This window comes from Equus caballus, chromosome 5 (assembly GCF_041296265.1).
Source record: "Equus caballus isolate H_3958 breed thoroughbred chromosome 5, TB-T2T, whole genome shotgun sequence".
Classification (NCBI taxonomy): domain Eukaryota; kingdom Metazoa; phylum Chordata; class Mammalia; order Perissodactyla; family Equidae; genus Equus; species Equus caballus.
Window position 1 is genome coordinate 52,684,687 of NC_091688.1, and position 19,143 is coordinate 52,703,829.

The window sequence follows — 19,143 nt, forward strand, 5'->3', positions numbered from 1 at the left end:
TTCCAAAGGGCGAGTTGGGCCCCAAAGCATCTTGCTTCCAGCTCTTTGGGAAGCTAAGAAACAACTCGCTCTGCACAGTGCTCTTACAGACTACCGGGAACATCTCATACAAAGGCCTGTCAAACGCAGTTTCTTTGCAGGCCTGATCTGGCTGAGGTAGAACTTCTGCTCTGGGTGTGCTACATGGCCCTAGAGCTGAAAGGCACAACGTGCAGGCTTCTTTCCAAAGGGCGAGTTGGGCCCCAAAGCATCTTGCTTCCAGCTCTTTGGGCTAGCTATGAAACAACTCGCTCTGCACAGTGCTCTTACAGCCTACCGGGAACATCTCTTACAAAGGCCTGTGAAACGAAGTTTCTTGGCAGGCCTGATCTGGCTGAACTAGAACTTCTGCTCTGGGTGTGCTACATTGCCCTAGAGCTGAAAGGCACAACGTGCAGGCTTCTTTCCAAAGGGCGAGTTGGGCCCCAAAGCATCTTGCTTCCAGCTCTTTGGGAAGCTAAGAAACAACTCGCTCTGCACAGTGCTCTTACTGCCTACCGGGAATATCTCTTACAAAGGCCTGTGAAACGCAGTTTCTTTGCAGGCCTGATGTGGCTGAAGTAGAACTTCTGCTCTGGGTGTGCTACATTGCCCTAGAGCTGAAAGGCACAACGTGCAGGCTTCTTTGCAAAGGGCGAGTTGGGCCCCAAAGCATCTTGCTTCCAGCTCTTTGGGAAGCTAAGAAACAACTCGCTCTGCACAGTGCTCTTACAGCCTACCGGGAACATCTCTTACAAAGGCCTGTGAAACGCAGTTTCTTTGCAGGCCTGATCTGGCTGAAGTAGAACTTCTGCTCTGGGTGTGCTACATTGGCCTAGAGCTGAAAGGCACAACGTGCAGGCTTCTTTCCAAAGGGCGAGTTAGGCCCCAAACCATCTTGCTTCCAGCTCTTTGGGAAGCTAAGAAACAATTGGCTCTGCACAGTGCTCTTACAGCCTAGTGGGAACATCTCTTACAAAGGCCTGTTAAACACAGTTTCTTTGCAGGCCTGATCTGGCTGAACTAGAAATTCTGCACTGCGTGTGCTACATTGGCCTAGAGCTGAAAGGCACAACCTGCAGGCTTCTTTCCAAAGGGTGAGTTGGGCCCCAAAGCATCTTGCTTCCAGCTCTTTGGGAAGCTAAGAAACAACTCGCTCTGCACAGTGCTCTTACAGCCTACCGGGAACATCTCTTACAAAGGCCTGTGAAACGCAGTTTCTTCGCAGGCCTGATCTGGCTGAAGTAGAACTTCTGCTCTGAGTGTGCTACATGGCCCTAGAGCTGAAAGGCACAATGTGCAGGCTTCTTTGCAAAGGGCGGTTTGGGCCCCAAAGCATCTTGCTTCCAGCTCTTTGGGCTAGCTATGAAACAACTCGCTCTGCACAGTGCTCTTACAGCCTACCGGAACCACCACTTACAAAGGCCTGTGAAATGCAGTTTCTTTGCAGGCCTGATCACGCTGCACTAGAACTTCTGCTCTGGGTGTGCTACATTGCCCTAGAGCTGAAAGGCACAACGTGCAGGCTTCTTTGCAAAGGGCGAGTTGGGCCGCAAAGCAACTTGCTTCCAGCTCTTTGGGAAGCTAAGAAACAACTCGCTCTGCACAGTGCTCTTACAGCCTACCGGGAACATCTCTTGCAAAGGCCTGTGAAACGCAGTTTCTTTGCAGGCCTGATCTGGCTGATGTAGAACTTCTGCTCTGGGTGTGCTACATTGCCCTAGAGCTGAAAGGCACAACGTGCAGGCTTCTTTCCAAAGGGCGAGTTGGGCCCCAAAGCATCTTGCTTCCAGCTCTTTGGGAAGCTAAGAAACAACTCGCTCTGCACAGTGCTCTTACAGCCTACCGGGAACATCTCTTACAAAGGCCTGTGAAACGCAGTTTCTTTGCAGGCCTGATCTGGCTAAAGTAGAACTTCTGCTGTGGGTGTGCTACATTGGCCTAGAGCTGAAAGGCACAACGTGCAGGCTCCTTTCCAAAGGGCGAGTTGGGCCCCAAAGCATCTTGCTTCCAGCTCTTTGGGAAGCTAAGAAACAACTCGCTCTGCACAGTGCTCTTACAGCCTACCGGGAGCATCAGTTACAAAGGCCTGTGAAATGCAGTTTCTTTGCAGGCCTAATCTGGCTGAACCAGAACTTCTGCTCTGGGTGTGCTACATTTCCCTAGAGCTGAAAGGCACAATGTGCAGGCTTCTTTCCAAAGGGCGAGTTGGGCCCCAAAGCATCTTGCTTCCAGCTCTTTGGGAAGCTAAGAAACAACTCGCTCTGCACAGTGCTTTTACAGCCTACCGGGAACATCTCTTACAAAGGCATCTCAAACGCAGTTGCTTTGCAGGCCTGATCTGGCTGAAGTAGAACTTCTGCTCTGGGTGTGCTACATTGGCCTAGAGCTGAAAGGCACAAAGTGCAGGCTTCTTTGCAAAGGGCGAGTTGGGCCGCAAAGCATCTTGCTTCCAGCTCCTTGGAAAGCTAAGAAACAACTCGCTCTGCACAGTGCTCTTACAGCCTACCGGGAACATCTCTTACAAAGGCCTGTGAAACGCAGTTTCTTTGCAGGCCTGATCTCGCTGAAGTAGAACTTCTGCTCTGGGTGTGCTCCATTGGCCTAGAGCTGAAAGGCACAACCTGCAGGCTTCTTTCCAAAGGGCGAGTTGGGCCCCAAAGCATCTTGCTTCCAGCTCTTTGGGAAGCTAAGAAACAACTCGCTCTGCACAGTGCTCTTACAGACTACCGGGAACATCTCATACAAAGGCCTGTCAAACGCAGTTTCTTTGCAGGCCTGATCTGGCTGAGGTAGAACTTCTGCTCTGGGTGTGCTACATGGCCCTAGAGCTGAAAGGCACAACGTGCAGGCTTCTTTCCAAAGGGCGAGTTGGGCCCCAAAGCATCTTGCTTCCAGCTCTTTGGGCTAGCTATGAAACAACTCGCTCTGCACAGTGCTCTTACAGCCTACCGGGAACATCTCTTACAAAGGCCTGTGAAACGAAGTTTCTTGGCAGGCCTGATCTGGCTGAACTAGAACTTCTGCTCTGGGTGTGCTACATTGCCCTAGAGCTGAAAGGCACAACGTGCAGGCTTCTTTCCAAAGGGCGAGTTGGGCCCCAAAGCATCTTGCTTCCAGCTCTTTGGGAAGCTAAGAAACAACTCGCTCTGCACAGTGCTCTTACTGCCTACCGGGAATATCTCTTACAAAGGCCTGTGAAACGCAGTTTCTTTGCAGGCCTGATGTGGCTGAAGTAGAACTTCTGCTCTGGGTGTGCTACATTGCCCTAGAGCTGAAAGGCACAACGTGCAGGCTTCTTTGCAAAGGGCGAGTTGGGCCCCAAAGCATCTTGCTTCCAGCTCTTTGGGAAGCTAAGAAACAACTCGCTCTGCACAGTGCTCTTACAGCCTACCGGGAACATCTCTTACAAAGGCCTGTGAAACGCAGTTTCTTTGCAGGCCTGATCTGGCTGAAGTAGAACTTCTGCTCTGGGTGTGCTACATTGGCCTAGAGCTGAAAGGCACAACGTGCAGGCTTCTTTCCAAAGGGCGAGTTAGGCCCCAAACCATCTTGCTTCCAGCTCTTTGGGAAGCTAAGAAACAATTCGCTCTGCACAGTGCTCTTACAGCCTAGTGGGAACATCTCTTACAAAGGCCTGTTAAACACAGTTTCTTTGCAGGCCTGATCTGGCTGAACTAGAAATTCTGCACTGCGTGTGCTACATTGCCCTAGAGCTGAAAGGCACAACGTGCAGGCTTCTTTGCAAAGGGCGAGTTGGGCCGCAAAGCATCTTGCTTCCAGCTCCTTGGGAAGCTAAGAAACAACTCGCTCTGCACAGTGCTCTTACAGCCTACCGGGAACATCTCTTACAAAGGCCTGTGAAACGCAGTTTCTTTGCAGGCCTGATGTGGCTGAAGTAGAACTTCTGCTCTGGGTGTGCTACTTTGGCCTAGAGCTGAAAGGCACAACGTGCAGGCTTCTTTCCAAAGGGCGAGTTGGGCCCCAAAGCATCTTGCTTCCAGCTCTTTGGGAAGCTAAGAAACAACTCGCTCTGCACAGTGCTCTTACAGCCTACCGGGAACATCTCTTACAAAGGCCTGTGAAACGCAGTTTCTTTGCAGGCCTGATCTGGCTGAAGTAGAACTTCTGCTCTGGGTGTGCTACATGGCCCTAGAGCTAAAAGGCACAATGTTCAGGCTTCTTTGCAAAAGGCGAGTTGGGCCCCAAAGCATCTTGCTTCCAGCTCTTTGGGCTAGCTATGAAACAACTCGCTCTGCACAGTGCTCTTACAGCCTACCGGAACCATCACTTACAAAGGCCTGTGAAATGCAGTTTCTTTGCAGGCCTGATCACGCTGCACTAGAACTTCTGCTCTGGGTGTGCTACATTGCCCTAGAGCTGAAGGGCGCAACGTGCAGGCCTGTTTCCAAAGGGCGAGTTGGGCCCCAAAGCATCTTGCTTCCAGCTCTTTGGGAAGCTAAGAAACAAGTCGCTCTGCACAGTGCTCTTACAGCCTACTGGGAACATCTCTTACAAAGGCCTGTGAAACGCAGTTTCTTTGCAGGCCTGATCTGGCTGAAGTAGAACTTCTGCTCTGGGTGTGCTACATTGCCCTAGAGCTGAAAGGCACAACGTGCAGGCTTCTTTGCAAAGGGCGAGTTGGGCCGCAAAGCAACTTGCTTCCAGCTCCTTGGGAAGCTAAGAAACAACTCGCACTGCACAGTGCTCTTACAGCCTACTGGGAACATCTCATACAAAGGCCTGTCAAACGCAGTTTCTTTGCAGGCCTGATCTGGCTGAGGTAGAACTTCTGCTCTGGGTGTGCTACATGGCCCTAGAGCTGAAAGGCACAACGTGCAGGCTTCTTTCCAAAGGGCGAGTTGGGCCGCAAAGCAACTTGCTTCCAGCTCCTTGGGAAGCTAAGAAACAACTCGCACTGCACAGTGCTCTTACAGCCTACTGGGAACATCTCATACAAAGGCCTGTCAAACGCAGTTTCTTTGCAGGCCTGATCTGGCTGAGGTAGAACTTCTGCTCTGGGTGTGCTACATGGCCCTAGAGCTGAAAGGCACAACGTGCAGGCTTCTTTCCAAAGGGCGAGTTGGGCCCCAAAGCATCTTGCTTCCAGCTCTTTGGGCTAGCTATGAAACAACTCGCTCTGCACAGTGCTCTTACTGCCTACCGGGAACATCTCTTACAAAGGCCTGTGAAACGCAGTTTCTTTGCAGGCCTGATCTGGCTGAAGTAGAACTTCTGCTCTGGGTGTGCTACATTGGCCTAGAGCTGAAAGGCACAACGTGCAGGCTTCTTTCCAAAGGGCGAGTTGGGCCCCAAAGCATCTTGCTTCCAGCTCTTTGGGAAGCTAAGAAACAACTCGCTCTGCACAGTGCTCTTACAGCCTACCGGGAACATCTCTTACAAAGGCCTGTGAAACGCAGTTTCTTTGCAGGCCTGATCTGGCTGAAGTGGAACTTCTGCTCTGGGTGCTCTACATTGCCCTAGAGCTGAAAAGCACAACGTGCAGGCTTCTTTCCAAAGGGCGAGTTGGGCCCCAAAGCATCTTGCTTCCAGCTCTTTGGGAAGCTAAGTAACAACTCGCTCTGCACAGTGCTCTTACAGCCTACCGGGAAGATCTCTTACAAAGGCCTGTGAAACGCAGTTTCTTTGCAGGCCTGATCTGGCTGAAGTAGAACTTCTGCTCTGGGTGTGCTACATGGCCCTAGAGCTGAAAGGCACAATGTGAAGGCTTCTTTGCAAAAGGCGAGTTGGGCCTCAAAGCATCTTGCTTCCAGCTCTTTGGGCTAGCTATGAAACAACTCGCTATGCACAGTGCTCTTACAGCTTACCGGAACCATCACTTACAAAGGCCTGTGAAATGCAGTTTCTTTGCAGGCCTGATCACGCTGCACTAGAACTTCTGCTCTGGGTGTGCTACATTGCCCTAGAGCTGAAGGGCACAACGTGCAGGCCTGTTTCCAAAGGGCGAGTTGGGCCCCAAAGCATCTTGCTTCCAGCTCTTTGGGAAGCTAAGAAACAACTCGCTCTGCACACTGCTCTTACAGCCTACTGGGAACATCTCTTACAAAGGCCTGTGAAATGCAGTTGCTTTGCAGGCCGGATCTGGCTGAACTAGAACTTCTGCTCTGCGTGTGCTACATTGCCCTAGAGCTGAAAGGCACAACGTGCAGGCTTCTTTGCAAAGGGCGAGTTGGGCCGCAAAGCAACTTGCTTCCAGCTCCTTGGGAAGCTAAGAAACAACTCGCACTGCACAGTGCTCTTACAGCCTACCGGGAACATCTCATACAAAGGCCTGTCAAACGCAGTTTCTTTGCAGGCCTGATCTGGCTGAGGTAAAACTTCTGCTCTGTGTGTGCTACATGGCCCTAGAGCTGAAAGGCACAACGTGCAGGCTTCTTTCCAAAGGGCGAGTTGGGCCCCAAAGCATCTTGCTTCCAGCTCTTTGGGCTAGCTATGAAACAACTCGCTCTGCACAGTGCTCTTACAGCCTACCGGGAGCATCACTTACAAAGGCCTGTGAAATGCAGTTTCTTTGCAGGCCTGATCTGGCTGAACTAGAACTTCTGCTCTGGGTGTGCTACATTGCCCTAGAGCTGAAAGGCACAACGTGCAGGCTTCTTTCCAAAGGGCGAGTTGGGCCCCAAAGCATCTTGCTTCCAGCTCTTTGGGAACCTAAAAACAACTCGCTCTGCACAGTGCTCTTACAGCCTACCGGGAACATCTCTTGCAAAGGCCTGTGAAACGCAGTTTCTTTGCAGGCCTGATCTGGCTGATGTAGAACTTCTGCTCTGGGTGTGCTACATTGCCCTAGAGCTGAAAGGCACAACGTGCAGGCTTCTTTCCAAAGGGCGAGTTGGGCCCCAAAGCATCTTGCTTCCAGCTCTTTGGGAAGCTAAGAAACAACTCGCTCTGCACAGTGCTCTTACAGCCTACCGGGAACATCTCTTACAAAGGCCTGTGAAACGCAGTTTCTTTGCAGGCCTGATCTGGCTGAAGTAGAACTTCTGCTCTGGGTGTGCTACATTGGCCTAGAGCTGAAAGGCACAAAGTGCAGGCTTCTTTGCAAAGGGCGAGTTGGGCCGCAAAGCATCTTGCTTCCAGCTCCTTGGGAAGCTAAGAAACAACTCGCTCTGCACAGTGCTCTTACAGCCTACCGGGAACATCTCTTACAAAGGCCTGTGAAACGCAGTTTCTTTGCAGGCCTGATCTCGCTGAAGTAGAACTTCTGCTCTGGGTGTGCTCCATTGGCCTAGAGCTGAAAGGCACAACCTGCAGGCTTCTTTCCAAAGGGCGAGTTGGGCCCCAAAGCATCTTGCTTCCAGCTCTTTGGGAAGCTAAGAAACAACTCGCTCTGCACAGTGCTCTTACAGACTACCGGGAACATCTCATACAAAGGCCCGTCAAACGCAGTTTCTTTGCAGGCCTGATCTGGCTGAGGTAGAACTTCTGCTCTGGGTGTGCTACATGGCCCTAGAGCTGAAAGGCACAACGTGCAGGCTTCTTTCCAAAGGGCGAGTTGGGCCCCAAAGCATCTTGCTTCCAGCTCTTTGGGCTAGCTATGAAACAACTCGCTCTGCACAGTGCTCTTACAGCCTACCGGGAACATCTCTTACAAAGGCCTGTGAAACGAAGTTTCTTGGCAGGCCTGATCTGGCTGAACTAGAACTTCTGCTCTGGGTGTGCTACATTGCCCTAGAGCTGAAAGGCACAACGTGCAGGCTTCTTTCCAAAGGGCGAGTTGGGCCCCAAAGCATCTTGCTTCCAGCTCTTTGGGAAGCTAAGAAACAACTCGCTCTGCACAGTGCTCTTACTGCCTACCGGGAATATCTCTTACAAAGGCCTGTGAAACGCAGTTTCTTTGCAGGCCTGATGTGGCTGAAGTAGAACTTCTGCTCTGGGTGTGCTACATTGCCCTAGAGCTGAAAGGCACAACGTGCAGGCTTCTTTGCAAAGGGCGAGTTGGGCCCCAAAGCATCTTGCTTCCAGCTCTTTGGGAAGCTAAGAAACAACTCGCTCTGCACAGTGCTCTTACAGCCTACCGGGAACATCTCTTACAAAGGCCTGTGAAACGCAGTTTCTTTGCAGGCCTGATCTGGCTGAAGTAGAACTTCTGCTCTGGGTGTGCTACATTGGCCTAGAGCTGAAAGGCACAACGTGCAGGCTTCTTTCCAAAGGGCGAGTTAGGCCCCAAACCATCTTGCTTCCAGCTCTTTGGGAAGCTAAGAAACAATTCGCTCTGCACAGTGCTCTTACAGCCTAGTGGGAACATCTCTTACAAAGGCCTGTTAAACACAGTTTCTTTGCAGGCCTGATCTGGCTGAACTAGAAATTCTGCACTGCGTGTGCTACATTGGCCTAGAGCTGAAAGGCACAACCTGCAGGCTTCTTTCCAAAGGGTGAGTTGGGCCCCAAAGCATCTTGCTTCCAGCTCTTTGGGAAGCTAAGAAACAACTCGCTCTGCACAGTGCTCTTACAGCCTACCGGGAACATCTCTTACAAAGGCCTGTGAAACGCAGTTTCTTCGCAGGCCTGATCTGGCTGAAGTAGAACTTCTGCTCTGAGTGTGCTACATGGCCCTAGAGCTGAAAGGCACAATGTGCAGGCTTCTTTGCAAAGGGCGGTTTGGGCCCCAAAGCATCTTGCTTCCAGCTCTTTGGGCTAGCTATGAAACAACTCGCTCTGCACAGTGCTCTTACAGCCTACCGGAACCACCACTTACAAAGGCCTGTGAAATGCAGTTTCTTTGCAGGCCTGATCACGCTGCACTAGAACTTCTGCTCTGGGTGTGCTACATTGCCCTAGAGCTGAAAGGCACAACGTGCAGGCTTCTTTGCAAAGGGCGAGTTGGGCCGCAAAGCAACTTGCTTCCAGCTCTTTGGGAAGCTAAGAAACAACTCGCTCTGCACAGTGCTCTTACAGCCTACCGGGAACATCTCTTGCAAAGGCCTGTGAAACGCAGTTTCTTTGCAGGCCTGATCTGGCTGATGTAGAACGTCTGCTCTGGGTGTGCTACATTGCCCAAGAGCTGAAAGGCACAACGTGCAGGCTTCTTTCCAAAGGGCGAGTTGGGCCCCAAAGCATCTTGCTTCCAGCTCTTTGGGAAGCTAAGAAACAACTCGCTCTGCACAGTGCTCTTACAGCCTACCGGGAACATCTCTTACAAAGGCCTGTGAAACGCAGTTTCTTTGCAGGCCTGATCTGGCTAAAGTAGAACTTCTGCTGTGGGTGTGCTACATTGGCCTAGAGCTGAAAGGCACAACGTGCAGGCTCCTTTCCAAAGGGCGAGTTGGGCCCCAAAGCATCTTGCTTCCAGCTCTTTGGGAAGCTAAGAAACAACTCGCTCTGCACAGTGCTCTTACAGCCTACCGGGAGCATCAGTTACAAAGGCCTGTGAAATGCAGTTTCTTTGCAGGCCTAATCTGGCTGAACCAGAACTTCTGCTCTGGGTGTGCTACATTTCCCTAGAGCTGAAAGGCACAATGTGCAGGCTTCTTTCCAAAGGGCGAGTTGGGCCCCAAAGCATCTTGCTTCCAGCTCTTTGGGAAGCTAAGAAACAACTCGCTCTGCACAGTGCTTTTACAGCCTACCGGGAACATCTCTTACAAAGGCATCTCAAACGCAGTTGCTTTGCAGGCCTGATCTGGCTGAAGTAGAACTTCTGCTCTGGGTGTGCTACATTGGCCTAGAGCTGAAAGGCACAAAGTGCAGGCTTCTTTGCAAAGGGCGAGTTGGGCCGCAAAGCATCTTGCTTCCAGCTCCTTGGGAAGCTAAGAAACAACTCGCTCTGCACAGTGCTCTTACAGCCTACCGGGAACATCTCTTACAAAGGCCTGTGAAACGCAGTTTCTTTGCAGGCCTGATCTCGCTGAAGTAGAACTTCTGCTCTGGGTGTGCTCCATTGGCCTAGAGCTGAAAGGCACAACCTGCAGGCTTCTTTCCAAAGGGCGAGTTGGGCCCCAAAGCATCTTGCTTCCAGCTCTTTGGGAAGCTAAGAAACAACTCGCTCTGCACAGTGCTCTTACAGACTACCGGGAACATCTCATACAAAGGCCTGTCAAACGCAGTTTCTTTGCAGGCCTGATCTGGCTGAGGTAGAACTTCTGCTCTGGGTGTGCTACATGGCCCTAGAGCTGAAAGGCACAACGTGCAGGCTTCTTTCCAAAGGGCGAGTTGGGCCCCAAAGCATCTTGCTTCCAGCTCTTTGGGCTAGCTATGAAACAACTCGCTCTGCACAGTGCTCTTACAGCCTACCGGGAACAACTCTTACAAAGGCCTGTGAAACGAAGTTTCTTGGCAGGCCTGATCTGGCTGAACTAGAACTTCTGCTCTGGGTGTGCTACATTGCCCTAGAGCTGAAAGGCACAACGTGCAGGCTTCTTTCCAAAGGGCGAGTTGGGCCCCAAAGCATCTTGCTTCCAGCTCTTTGGGAAGCTAAGAAACAACTCGCTCTGCACAGTGCTCTTACTGCCTACCGGGAATATCTCTTACAAAGGCCTGTGAAACGCAGTTTCTTTGCAGGCCTGATGTGGCTGAAGTAGAACTTCTGCTCTGGGTGTGCTACATTGGCCTAGAGCTGAAAGGCACAACGTGCAGGCTTCTTTGCAAAGGGCGAGTTGGGCCCCAAAGCATCTTGATTCCAGCTCTTTGGGAAGCTAAGAAACAACTCGCTCTGCACAGTGCTCTTACAGCCTACCGGGAACATCTCTTACAAAGGCCTGTGAAACGCAGTTTCTTTGCAGGCCTGATCTGGCTGAAGTAGAACTTCTGCTCTGGGTGTGCTACATTGGCCTAGAGCTGAAAGGCACAACGTGCAGGCTTCTTTCCAAAGGGCGAGTTAGGCCCCAAACCATCTTGCTTCCAGCTCTTTGGGAAGCTAAGAAACAATTCGCTCTGCACAGTGCTCTTACAGCCTAGTGGGAACATCTCTTACAAAGGCCTGTTAAACACAGTTTCTTTGCAGGCCTGATCTGGCTGAACTAGAAATTCTGCTCTGCGTGTGCTACATTGCCCTAGAGCTGAAAGGCACAACGTGCAGGCTTCTTTGCAAAGGGCGAGTTGGGCCGCAAAGCATCTTGCTTCCAGCTCCTTGGGAAGCTAAGAAACAACTCGCTCTGCACAGTGCTCTTACAGCCTACCGGGAACATCTCTTACAAAGGCCTGTGAAACGCAGTTTCTTTGCAGGCCTGATGTGGCTGAAGTAGAACTTCTGCTCTGGGTGTGCTACTTTGGCCTAGAGCTGAAAGGCACAACGTGCAGGCTTCTTTCCAAAGGGCGAGTTGGGCCCCAAAGCATCTTGCTTCCAGCTCTTTGGGAAGCTAAGAAACAACTCGCTCTGCACAGTGCTCTTACAGCCTACCGGGAACATCTCTTACAAAGGCCTGTGAAACGCAGTTTCTTTGCAGGCCTGATCTGGCTGAAGTAGAACTTCTGCTCTGGGTGTGCTACATGGCCCTAGAGCTGAAAGGCACAATGTTCAGGCTTCTTTGCAAAAGGCGAGTTGGGCCCCAAAGCATCTTGCTTCCAGCTCTTTGGGCTAGCTATGAAACAACTCGCTCTGCACAGTGCTCTTACAGCCTACCGGAACCATCACTTACAAAGGCCTGTGAAATGCAGTTTCTTTGCAGGCCTGATCACGCTGCACTAGAACTTCTGCTCTGGGTGTGCTACATTGCCCTAGAGCTGAAGGGCGCAACGTGCAGGCCTGTTTCCAAAGGGCGAGTTGGGCCCCAAAGCATCTTGCTTCCAGCTCTTTGGGAAGCTAAGAAACAAGTCGCTCTGCACAGTGCTCTTACAGCCTACTGGGAACATCTCTTACAAAGGCCTGTGAAACGCAGTTTCTTTGCAGGCCTGATCTGGCTGAAGTAGAACTTCTGCTCTGGGTGTGCTACATTGCCCTAGAGCTGAAAGGCACAACGTGCAGGCTTCTTTGCAAAGGGCGAGTTGGGCCGCAAAGCAACTTGCTTCCAGCTCCTTGGGAAGCTAAGAAACAACTCGCACTGCACAGTGCTCTTACAGCCTACTGGGAACATCTCATACAAAGGCCTGTCAAACGCAGTTTCTTTGCAGGCCTGATCTGGCTGAGGTAGAACTTCTGCTCTGGGTGTGCTACATGGCCCTAGAGCTGAAAGGCACAACGTGCAGGCTTCTTTCCAAAGGGCGAGTTGGGCCGCAAAGCAACTTGCTTCCAGCTCCTTGGGAAGCTAAGAAACAACTCGCACTGCACAGTGCTCTTACAGCCTACTGGGAACATCTCATACAAAGGCCTGTCAAACGCAGTTTCTTTGCAGGCCTGATCTGGCTGAGGTAGAACTTCTGCTCTGGGTGTGCTACATGGCCCTAGAGCTGAAAGGCACAACGTGCAGGCTTCTTTCCAAAGGGCGAGTTGGGCCCCAAAGCATCTTGCTTCCAGCTCTTTGGGCTAGCTATGAAACAACTCGCTCTGCACAGTGCTCTTACAGCCTACCGGGAACATCTCTTACAAAGGCCTGTGAAACGCAGTTTCTTTGCAGGCCTGATCTGGCTGAAGTAGAACTTCTGCTCTGGGTGTGCTACATTGGCCTAGAGCTGAAAGGCACAACGTGCAGGCTTCTTTCCAAAGGGCGAGTTGGGCCCCAAAGCATCTTGCTTCCAGCTCTTTGGGAAGCTAAGAAACAACTCGCTCTGCACAGTGCTCTTACAGCCTACCGGGAACATCTCTTACAAAGGCCTGTGAAACGCAGTTTCTTTGCAGGCCTGATCTGGCTGAAGTGGAACTTCTGCTCTGGGTGCTCTACATTGCCCTAGAGCTGAAAGGCACAACGTGCAGGCTTCTTTCCAAAGGGCGAGTTGGGCCCCAAAGCATCTTGCTTCCAGCTCTTTGGGAAGCTAAGTAACAACTCGCTCTGCACAGTGCTCTTACAGCCTACCGGGAAGATCTCTTACAAAGGCCTGTGAAACGCAGTTTCTTTGCAGGCCTGATCTGGCTGAAGTAGAACTTCTGCTCTGGGTGTGCTACATGGCCCTAGAGCTGAAAGGCACAATGTGAAGGCTTCTTTGCAAAAGGCGAGTTGGGCCCCAAAGCATCTTGCTTCCAGCTCTTTGGGCTAGCTATGAAACAACTCGCTATGCACAGTGCTCTTACAGCTTACCGGAACCATCACTTACAAAGGCCTGTGAAATGCAGTTTCTTTGCAGGCCTGATCACGCTGCACTAGAACTTCTGCTCTGGGTGTGCTACATTGCCCTAGAGCTGAAGGGCACAACGTGCAGGCCTGTTTCCAAAGGGCGAGTTGGGCCGCAAAGCATCTTGCTTCCAGCTCTTTGGGAAGCTAAGAAACAACTCGCTCTGCACACTGCTCTTACAGCCTACTGGGAACATCTCTTACAAAGGCCTGTGAAATGCAGTTGCTTTGCAGGCCGGATCTGGCTGAACTAGAACTTCTGCTCTGCGTGTGCTACATTGCCCTAGAGCTGAAAGGCACAACGTGCAGGCTTCTTTGCAAAGGGCGAGTTGGGCCGCAAAGCAACTTGCTTCCAGCTCCTTGGGAAGCTAAGAAACAACTCGCACTGCACAGTGCTCTTACAGCCTACCGGGAACATCTCATACAAAGGCCTGTCAAACGCAGTTTCTTTGCAGGCCTGATCTGGCTGAGGTAAAACTTCTGCTCTGTGTGTGCTACATGGCCCTAGAGCTGAAAGGCACAACGTGCAGGCTTCTTTCCAAAGGGCGAGTTGGGCCCCAAAGCATCTTGCTTCCAGCTCTTTGGGCTAGCTATGAAACAACTCGCTCTGCACAGTGCTCTTACAGCCTACCGGGAGCATCACTTACAAAGGCCTGTGAAATGCAGTTTCTTTGCAGGCCTGATCTGGCTGAACTAGAACTTCTGCTCTGGGTGTGCTACATTGCCCTAGAGCTGAAAGGCACAACGTGCAGGCTTCTTTCCAAAGGGCGAGTTGGGCCCCAAAGCATCTTGCTTCCAGCTCTTTGGGAACCTAAAAACAACTCGCTCTGCACAGTGCTCTTACAGCCTACCGGGAACATCTCTTGCAAAGGCCTGTGAAACGCAGTTTCTTTGCAGGCCTGATCTGGCTGATGTAGAACTTCTGCTCTGGGTGTGCTACATTGCCCTAGAGCTGAAAGGCACAACGTGCAGGCTTCTTTCCAAAGGGCGAGTTGGGCCCCAAAGCATCTTGCTTCCAGCTCTTTGGGAAGCTAAGAAACAACTCGCTCTGCACAGTGCTCTTACAGCCTACAGGGAACATCTCTTACAAAGGCATCTCAAACGCAGTTGCTTTGCAGGCCTGATCTGGCTGAAGTAGAACTTCTGCTCTGGGTGTGCTACATTGGCCTAGAGCTGAAAGGCACAAAGTGCAGGCTTCTTTGCAAAGGGCGAGTTGGGCCGCAAAGCATCTTGCTTCCAGCTCCTTGGGAACCTAAGAAACAACTCGCTCTGCACAGTGCTCTTACAGCCTACCGGGAACATCTCTTACAAAGGCCTGTGAAACGCAGTTTCTTTGCAGGCCTGATCTCACTGAAGTAGAACTTCTGCTCTGGGTGTGCTCCATTGGCCTAGAGCTGAAAGGCACAACCTGCAGGCTTCTTTCCAAAGGGCGAGTTGGGCCCCAAAGCATCTTGCTTCCAGCTCTTTGGGAAGCTAAGAAACAACTCGCTCTGCACAGTGCTCTTACAGACTACCGGGAACATCTCATACAAAGGCCTGTCAAACGCAGTTTCTTTGCAGGCCTGATCTGGCTGAGGTAGAACTTCTGCTCTGGGTGTGCTACATGGCCCTAGAGCTGAAAGGCACAACGTGCAGGCTTCTTTCCAAAGGGCGAGTTGGGCCCCAAAGCATCTTGCTTCCAGCTCTTTGGGCTAGCTATGAAACAACTCGCTCTGCACAGTGCTCTTACAGCCTACCGGGAACATCTCTTACAAAGGCCTGTGAAACGAAGTTTCTTGGCAGGCCTGATCTGGCTGAACTAGAACTTCTGCTCTGGGTGTGCTAAATTGCCCTAGAGCTGAAAGGCACAACGTGCAGGCTTCTTTCCAAAGGGCGAGTTGGGCCCCAAAGCATCTTGCTTCCAGCTCTTTGGGAAGCTAAGAAACAACTCGCTCTGCACAGTGCTCTTACAGCCTACCGGGAACATCTCTTACAAAGGCCTGTGAAACGCAGTTTCTTTGCAGGCCTGATCTGGCTGAAGTAGAACTTCTGCTCTGGGTGTGCTCCATTGGCCTAGAGCTGAAAGGCACAACGTGCAGGCTTCTTTCCAAAGGGCGAGTTAGGCCCCAAACCATCTTGCTTCCAGCTCTTTGGGAAGCTAAGAAACAATTCGCTCTGCACAGTGCTCTTACAGCCTAGTGGGAACATCTCTTACAAAGGCCTGTTAAACACAGTTTCTTTGCAGGCCTGATCTGGCTGAACTAGAAATTCTGCTCTGCGTGTGCTACATTGCCCTAGAGCTGAAAGGCACAACCTGCAGGCTTCTTTGCAAAGGGCGAGTTGGGCCGCAAAGCATCTTGCTTCCAGCTCCTTGGGAAGCTAAGAAACAACTCGCTCTGCACAGTGCTCTTACAGCCTACCGGGAACATCTCTTACAAAGGCCTGTGAAACGCAGTTTCTTTGCAGGCCTGATGTGGCTGAAGTAGAACTTCTGCTCTGGGTGTGCTACTTTGGCCTAGAGCTGAAAGGCACAACGTGCAGGCTTCTTTCCAAAGGGCGAGTTGGGCCCCAAAGCATCTTGCTTCCAGCTCTTTGGGAAGCTAAGAAACAACTCGCTCTGCACAGTGCTCTTACAGCCTACCGGGAACATCTCTTACAAAGGCCTGTGAAACGCAGTTTCTTTGCAGGCCTGATCTGGCTGAAGTAGAACTTCTGCTCTGGGTGTGCTACATGGCCCTAGAGCTGAAAGGCACAATGTTCAGGCTTCTTTGCAAAAGGCGAGTTGGGCCCCAAAGCATCTTGCTTCCAGCTCTTTGGGCTAGCTATGAAACAACTCGCTCTGCACAGTGCTCTTACAGCCTACCGGAACCATCACTTACAAAGGCCTGTGAAATGCAGTTTCTTTGCAGGCCTGATCACGCTGCACTAGAACTTCTGCTCTGGGTGTGCTACATTGCCCTAGAGCTGAAGGGCGCAACGTGCAGGCCTGTTTCCAAAGGGCGAGTTGGGCCCCAAAGCATCTTGCTTCCAGCTCTTTGGGAAGCTAAGAAACAAGTCGCTCTGCACAGTGCTCTTACAGCCTACTGGGAACATCTCTTACAAAGGCCTGTGAAATGCAGTTGCTTTGCAGGCCGGATCTGGATGAACTAGAACTTCTGCTCTGCGTGTGCTACATTGCCCTAGAGCTGAAAGGCACAACGTGCAGGCTTCTTTGCAAAGGGCGAGTTGGGCCGCAAAGCAACTTGCTTCCAGCTCCTTGGGAAGCTAAGAAACAACTCGCACTGCACAGTGCTCTTACAGCCTACCGGGAACATCTCATACAAAGGCCTGTCAAACGCAGTTTCTTTGCAGGCCTGATCTGGCTGAGGTAGAACTTCTGCTCTGGGTGTGCTACATGGCCCTAGAGCTGAAAGGCACAACGTGCAGGCTTCTTTCCAAAGGGCGAGTTGGGCCCCAAAGCATCTTGCTTCCAGCTCTTTGGGCTAGCTATGAAACAACTCGCTCTGCACAGTGCTCTTACAGCCTACCGGGAACATCTCTTACAAAGGCCTGTGAAACGCAGTTTCTTTGCAGGCCTGATCTGGCTGAAGTAGAACTTCTGCTCTGGTTGTGCTACATTGGCCTAGAGCTGAAAGGCACAACGTGCAGGCTTCTTTCCAAAGGGCGAGTTGGGCCCCAAAGCTTCTTGCTTCCAGCTCTTTGGGAAGCTAAGAAACAACTCGCTCTGCAAGGTGCTCTTACAGCCTACCGGGAACATCTCTTACAAAGGCCTGTGAAACGCAGTTTCTTTGCAGGCCTGATGTGGCTGAAGTAGAACTTCTGCTCTGTGTGTGCTACATGGCCCTAGAGCTGAAAGGCACAACGTGCAGGCTTCTTTCCAAAGGGCGAGTTGGGCCCCAAAGCATCTTGCTTCCAGCTCTTTGGGCTAGCTATGAAACAACTCGCTCTGCACAGTGCTCTTACAGCCTACCGGGAGCATCAGTTACAAAGGCCTGTGAAATGCAGTTTCTTTGCAGGCCTGATCTGGCTGAACTAGAACTTCTGCTCTGGGTGTGCTACATTGCCCTAGAGATGAAAGGCACAACGTGCAGGCTTCTTAATAAAGGGCGAGTTGGGCCCCAAAGCATCTTGCTTCCAGCTCTTTGGGAAGCTAAGAAACAACTCGCTCTGCACAGTGCTCTTACAGCCTACCGGGAACATCTCTTACAAAGGCCTGTGAAACGCAGTATCTTTGCAGGCCTGATCTGGCTGAAGTGGAACTACTGCTCTGGGTGCTCTACATTGCCCTAGAGCTGAAAGGCACAACGTGCAGGCTTCTTTCCAAAGGGCGAGTTGGGCCCCAAAGCATCTTGCTTCCAGCTCTTTGGGAACCTAAAAACAACTCGCTCTGCACAGTGCTCTTACAGCCTACCGGGAACATCTCTTGCAAAGGCCTGTGAAACGCAGTTTCTTTGCAGGCCTGATCTGGCTGATGTAGAACTTCTGCTCTGGGTGTGCTACATTGCCCTAGAGCTGAAAGGCACAACGTGCAGGCTTCTTTCCAAAGGGCGAGTTGGGCCCCAAAGCATCTTGCTTCCAGCTCTTTGGGAAGCTAAGAAACAACTCGCTCTGCACAGTGCTCTTACAGCCTACCGGGAACATCTCTTACAAAGGCCTGTGAAACGCAGTTTCTTTGCAGGCCTGATCTGGCAGAAGTGGAACTTCTGCTCTGGGTGCTCTGCATTGCCCTAGAGCTGAAAGGCACAACGTGCAGGCTTCTTTCCAAAGGGCGAGTTGGGCCCCAAAGCATCTTGCTTCCAGCTCTTTGGGAAGCTAAGAAACAACTCGCTCTGCACAGTGCTCTTACAGCCTACCGGGAACATCTCTTACAAAGGCCTGTGAAACGCAGTTTCTTTGCAGGCCTGATCTGGCTAAAGTAGAACTTCTGCTCTGTGTGTGCTACATTGGCCTAGAGCTGAAAGGCACAACGTGCAGGCTCCTTTCCAAAGGGCGAGTTGGGCCCCAAAGCATCTTGCTTCCAGCTCTTTGGGAAGCTAAGAAACAACTCGCTATGCACAGTGCTCTTACAGCCTACCGGGAACATCTCTTACAAAGGCCTGTGAAACGCAGTTTCTTCGCAGGCCTGATGTGGCTGAAGTGGAACTTCTGCTCTGGGTGTGCTACATTGCCCTAGAGCTGAAAAGCACAACGTGCAGGCTTCTTTCCAAAGGGCGAGTTGGGCCCCAAAGCATCTTGCTTCCAGCTCTTTGGGAAGCTAAGAAACAACTCGCTCTGCACAGTGCTCTTACAGCCTACCGGGAGCATCAGTTACAAAGGCCTGTGAAATGCAGTTTCTTTGCAGGCCTAATCTGGCTGAACCAGAACTTCTGCTCTGGGTGTGCTACATTTCCCTAGAGCTGAAAGGCACAATGTGCAGGCTTCTTTCCAAAGGGCGAGTTGGGCCCCAAAGCATCTTGCTTCCAGCTCTTTGGGAAGCTAAGAAACAACTCGCTCTGCACAGTGCTTTTACAGCCTACCGGGAACATCTCTTACAAAGGCATCTCAAACGCAGTTGCTTTGCAGGCCTGATGTGGCTGAAGTAGAACTTCTGCTCTGGGTGTGCTACATTGCCCTAGAGCTGAAAGGCACAACGTGCAGGCTTCTTTGCAAAGGGCGAGTTGGGCCCCAAAGCATCTTGCTTCCAGCTCTTTGGGAAGCTAAGAAACAACTCGCTCTGCACAGTGCTCTTACAGCCTACCGGGAACATCTCTTACAAAGGCCTGTGAAACGCAGTTTCTTTGCAGGCCTGATCTGGCTGAAGTAGAACTTCTGCTCTGGGTGTGCTACATTGGCCTAGAGCTGAAAGGCACAACGTGCAGGCTTCTTTCCAAAGGGCGAGTTAGGCCCCAAACCATCTTGCTTCCAGCTCTTTGGGAAGCTAAGAAACAATTCGCTCTGCACAGTGCTCTTACAGCCTAGTGGGAGCATCTCTTACAAAGGCCTGTTA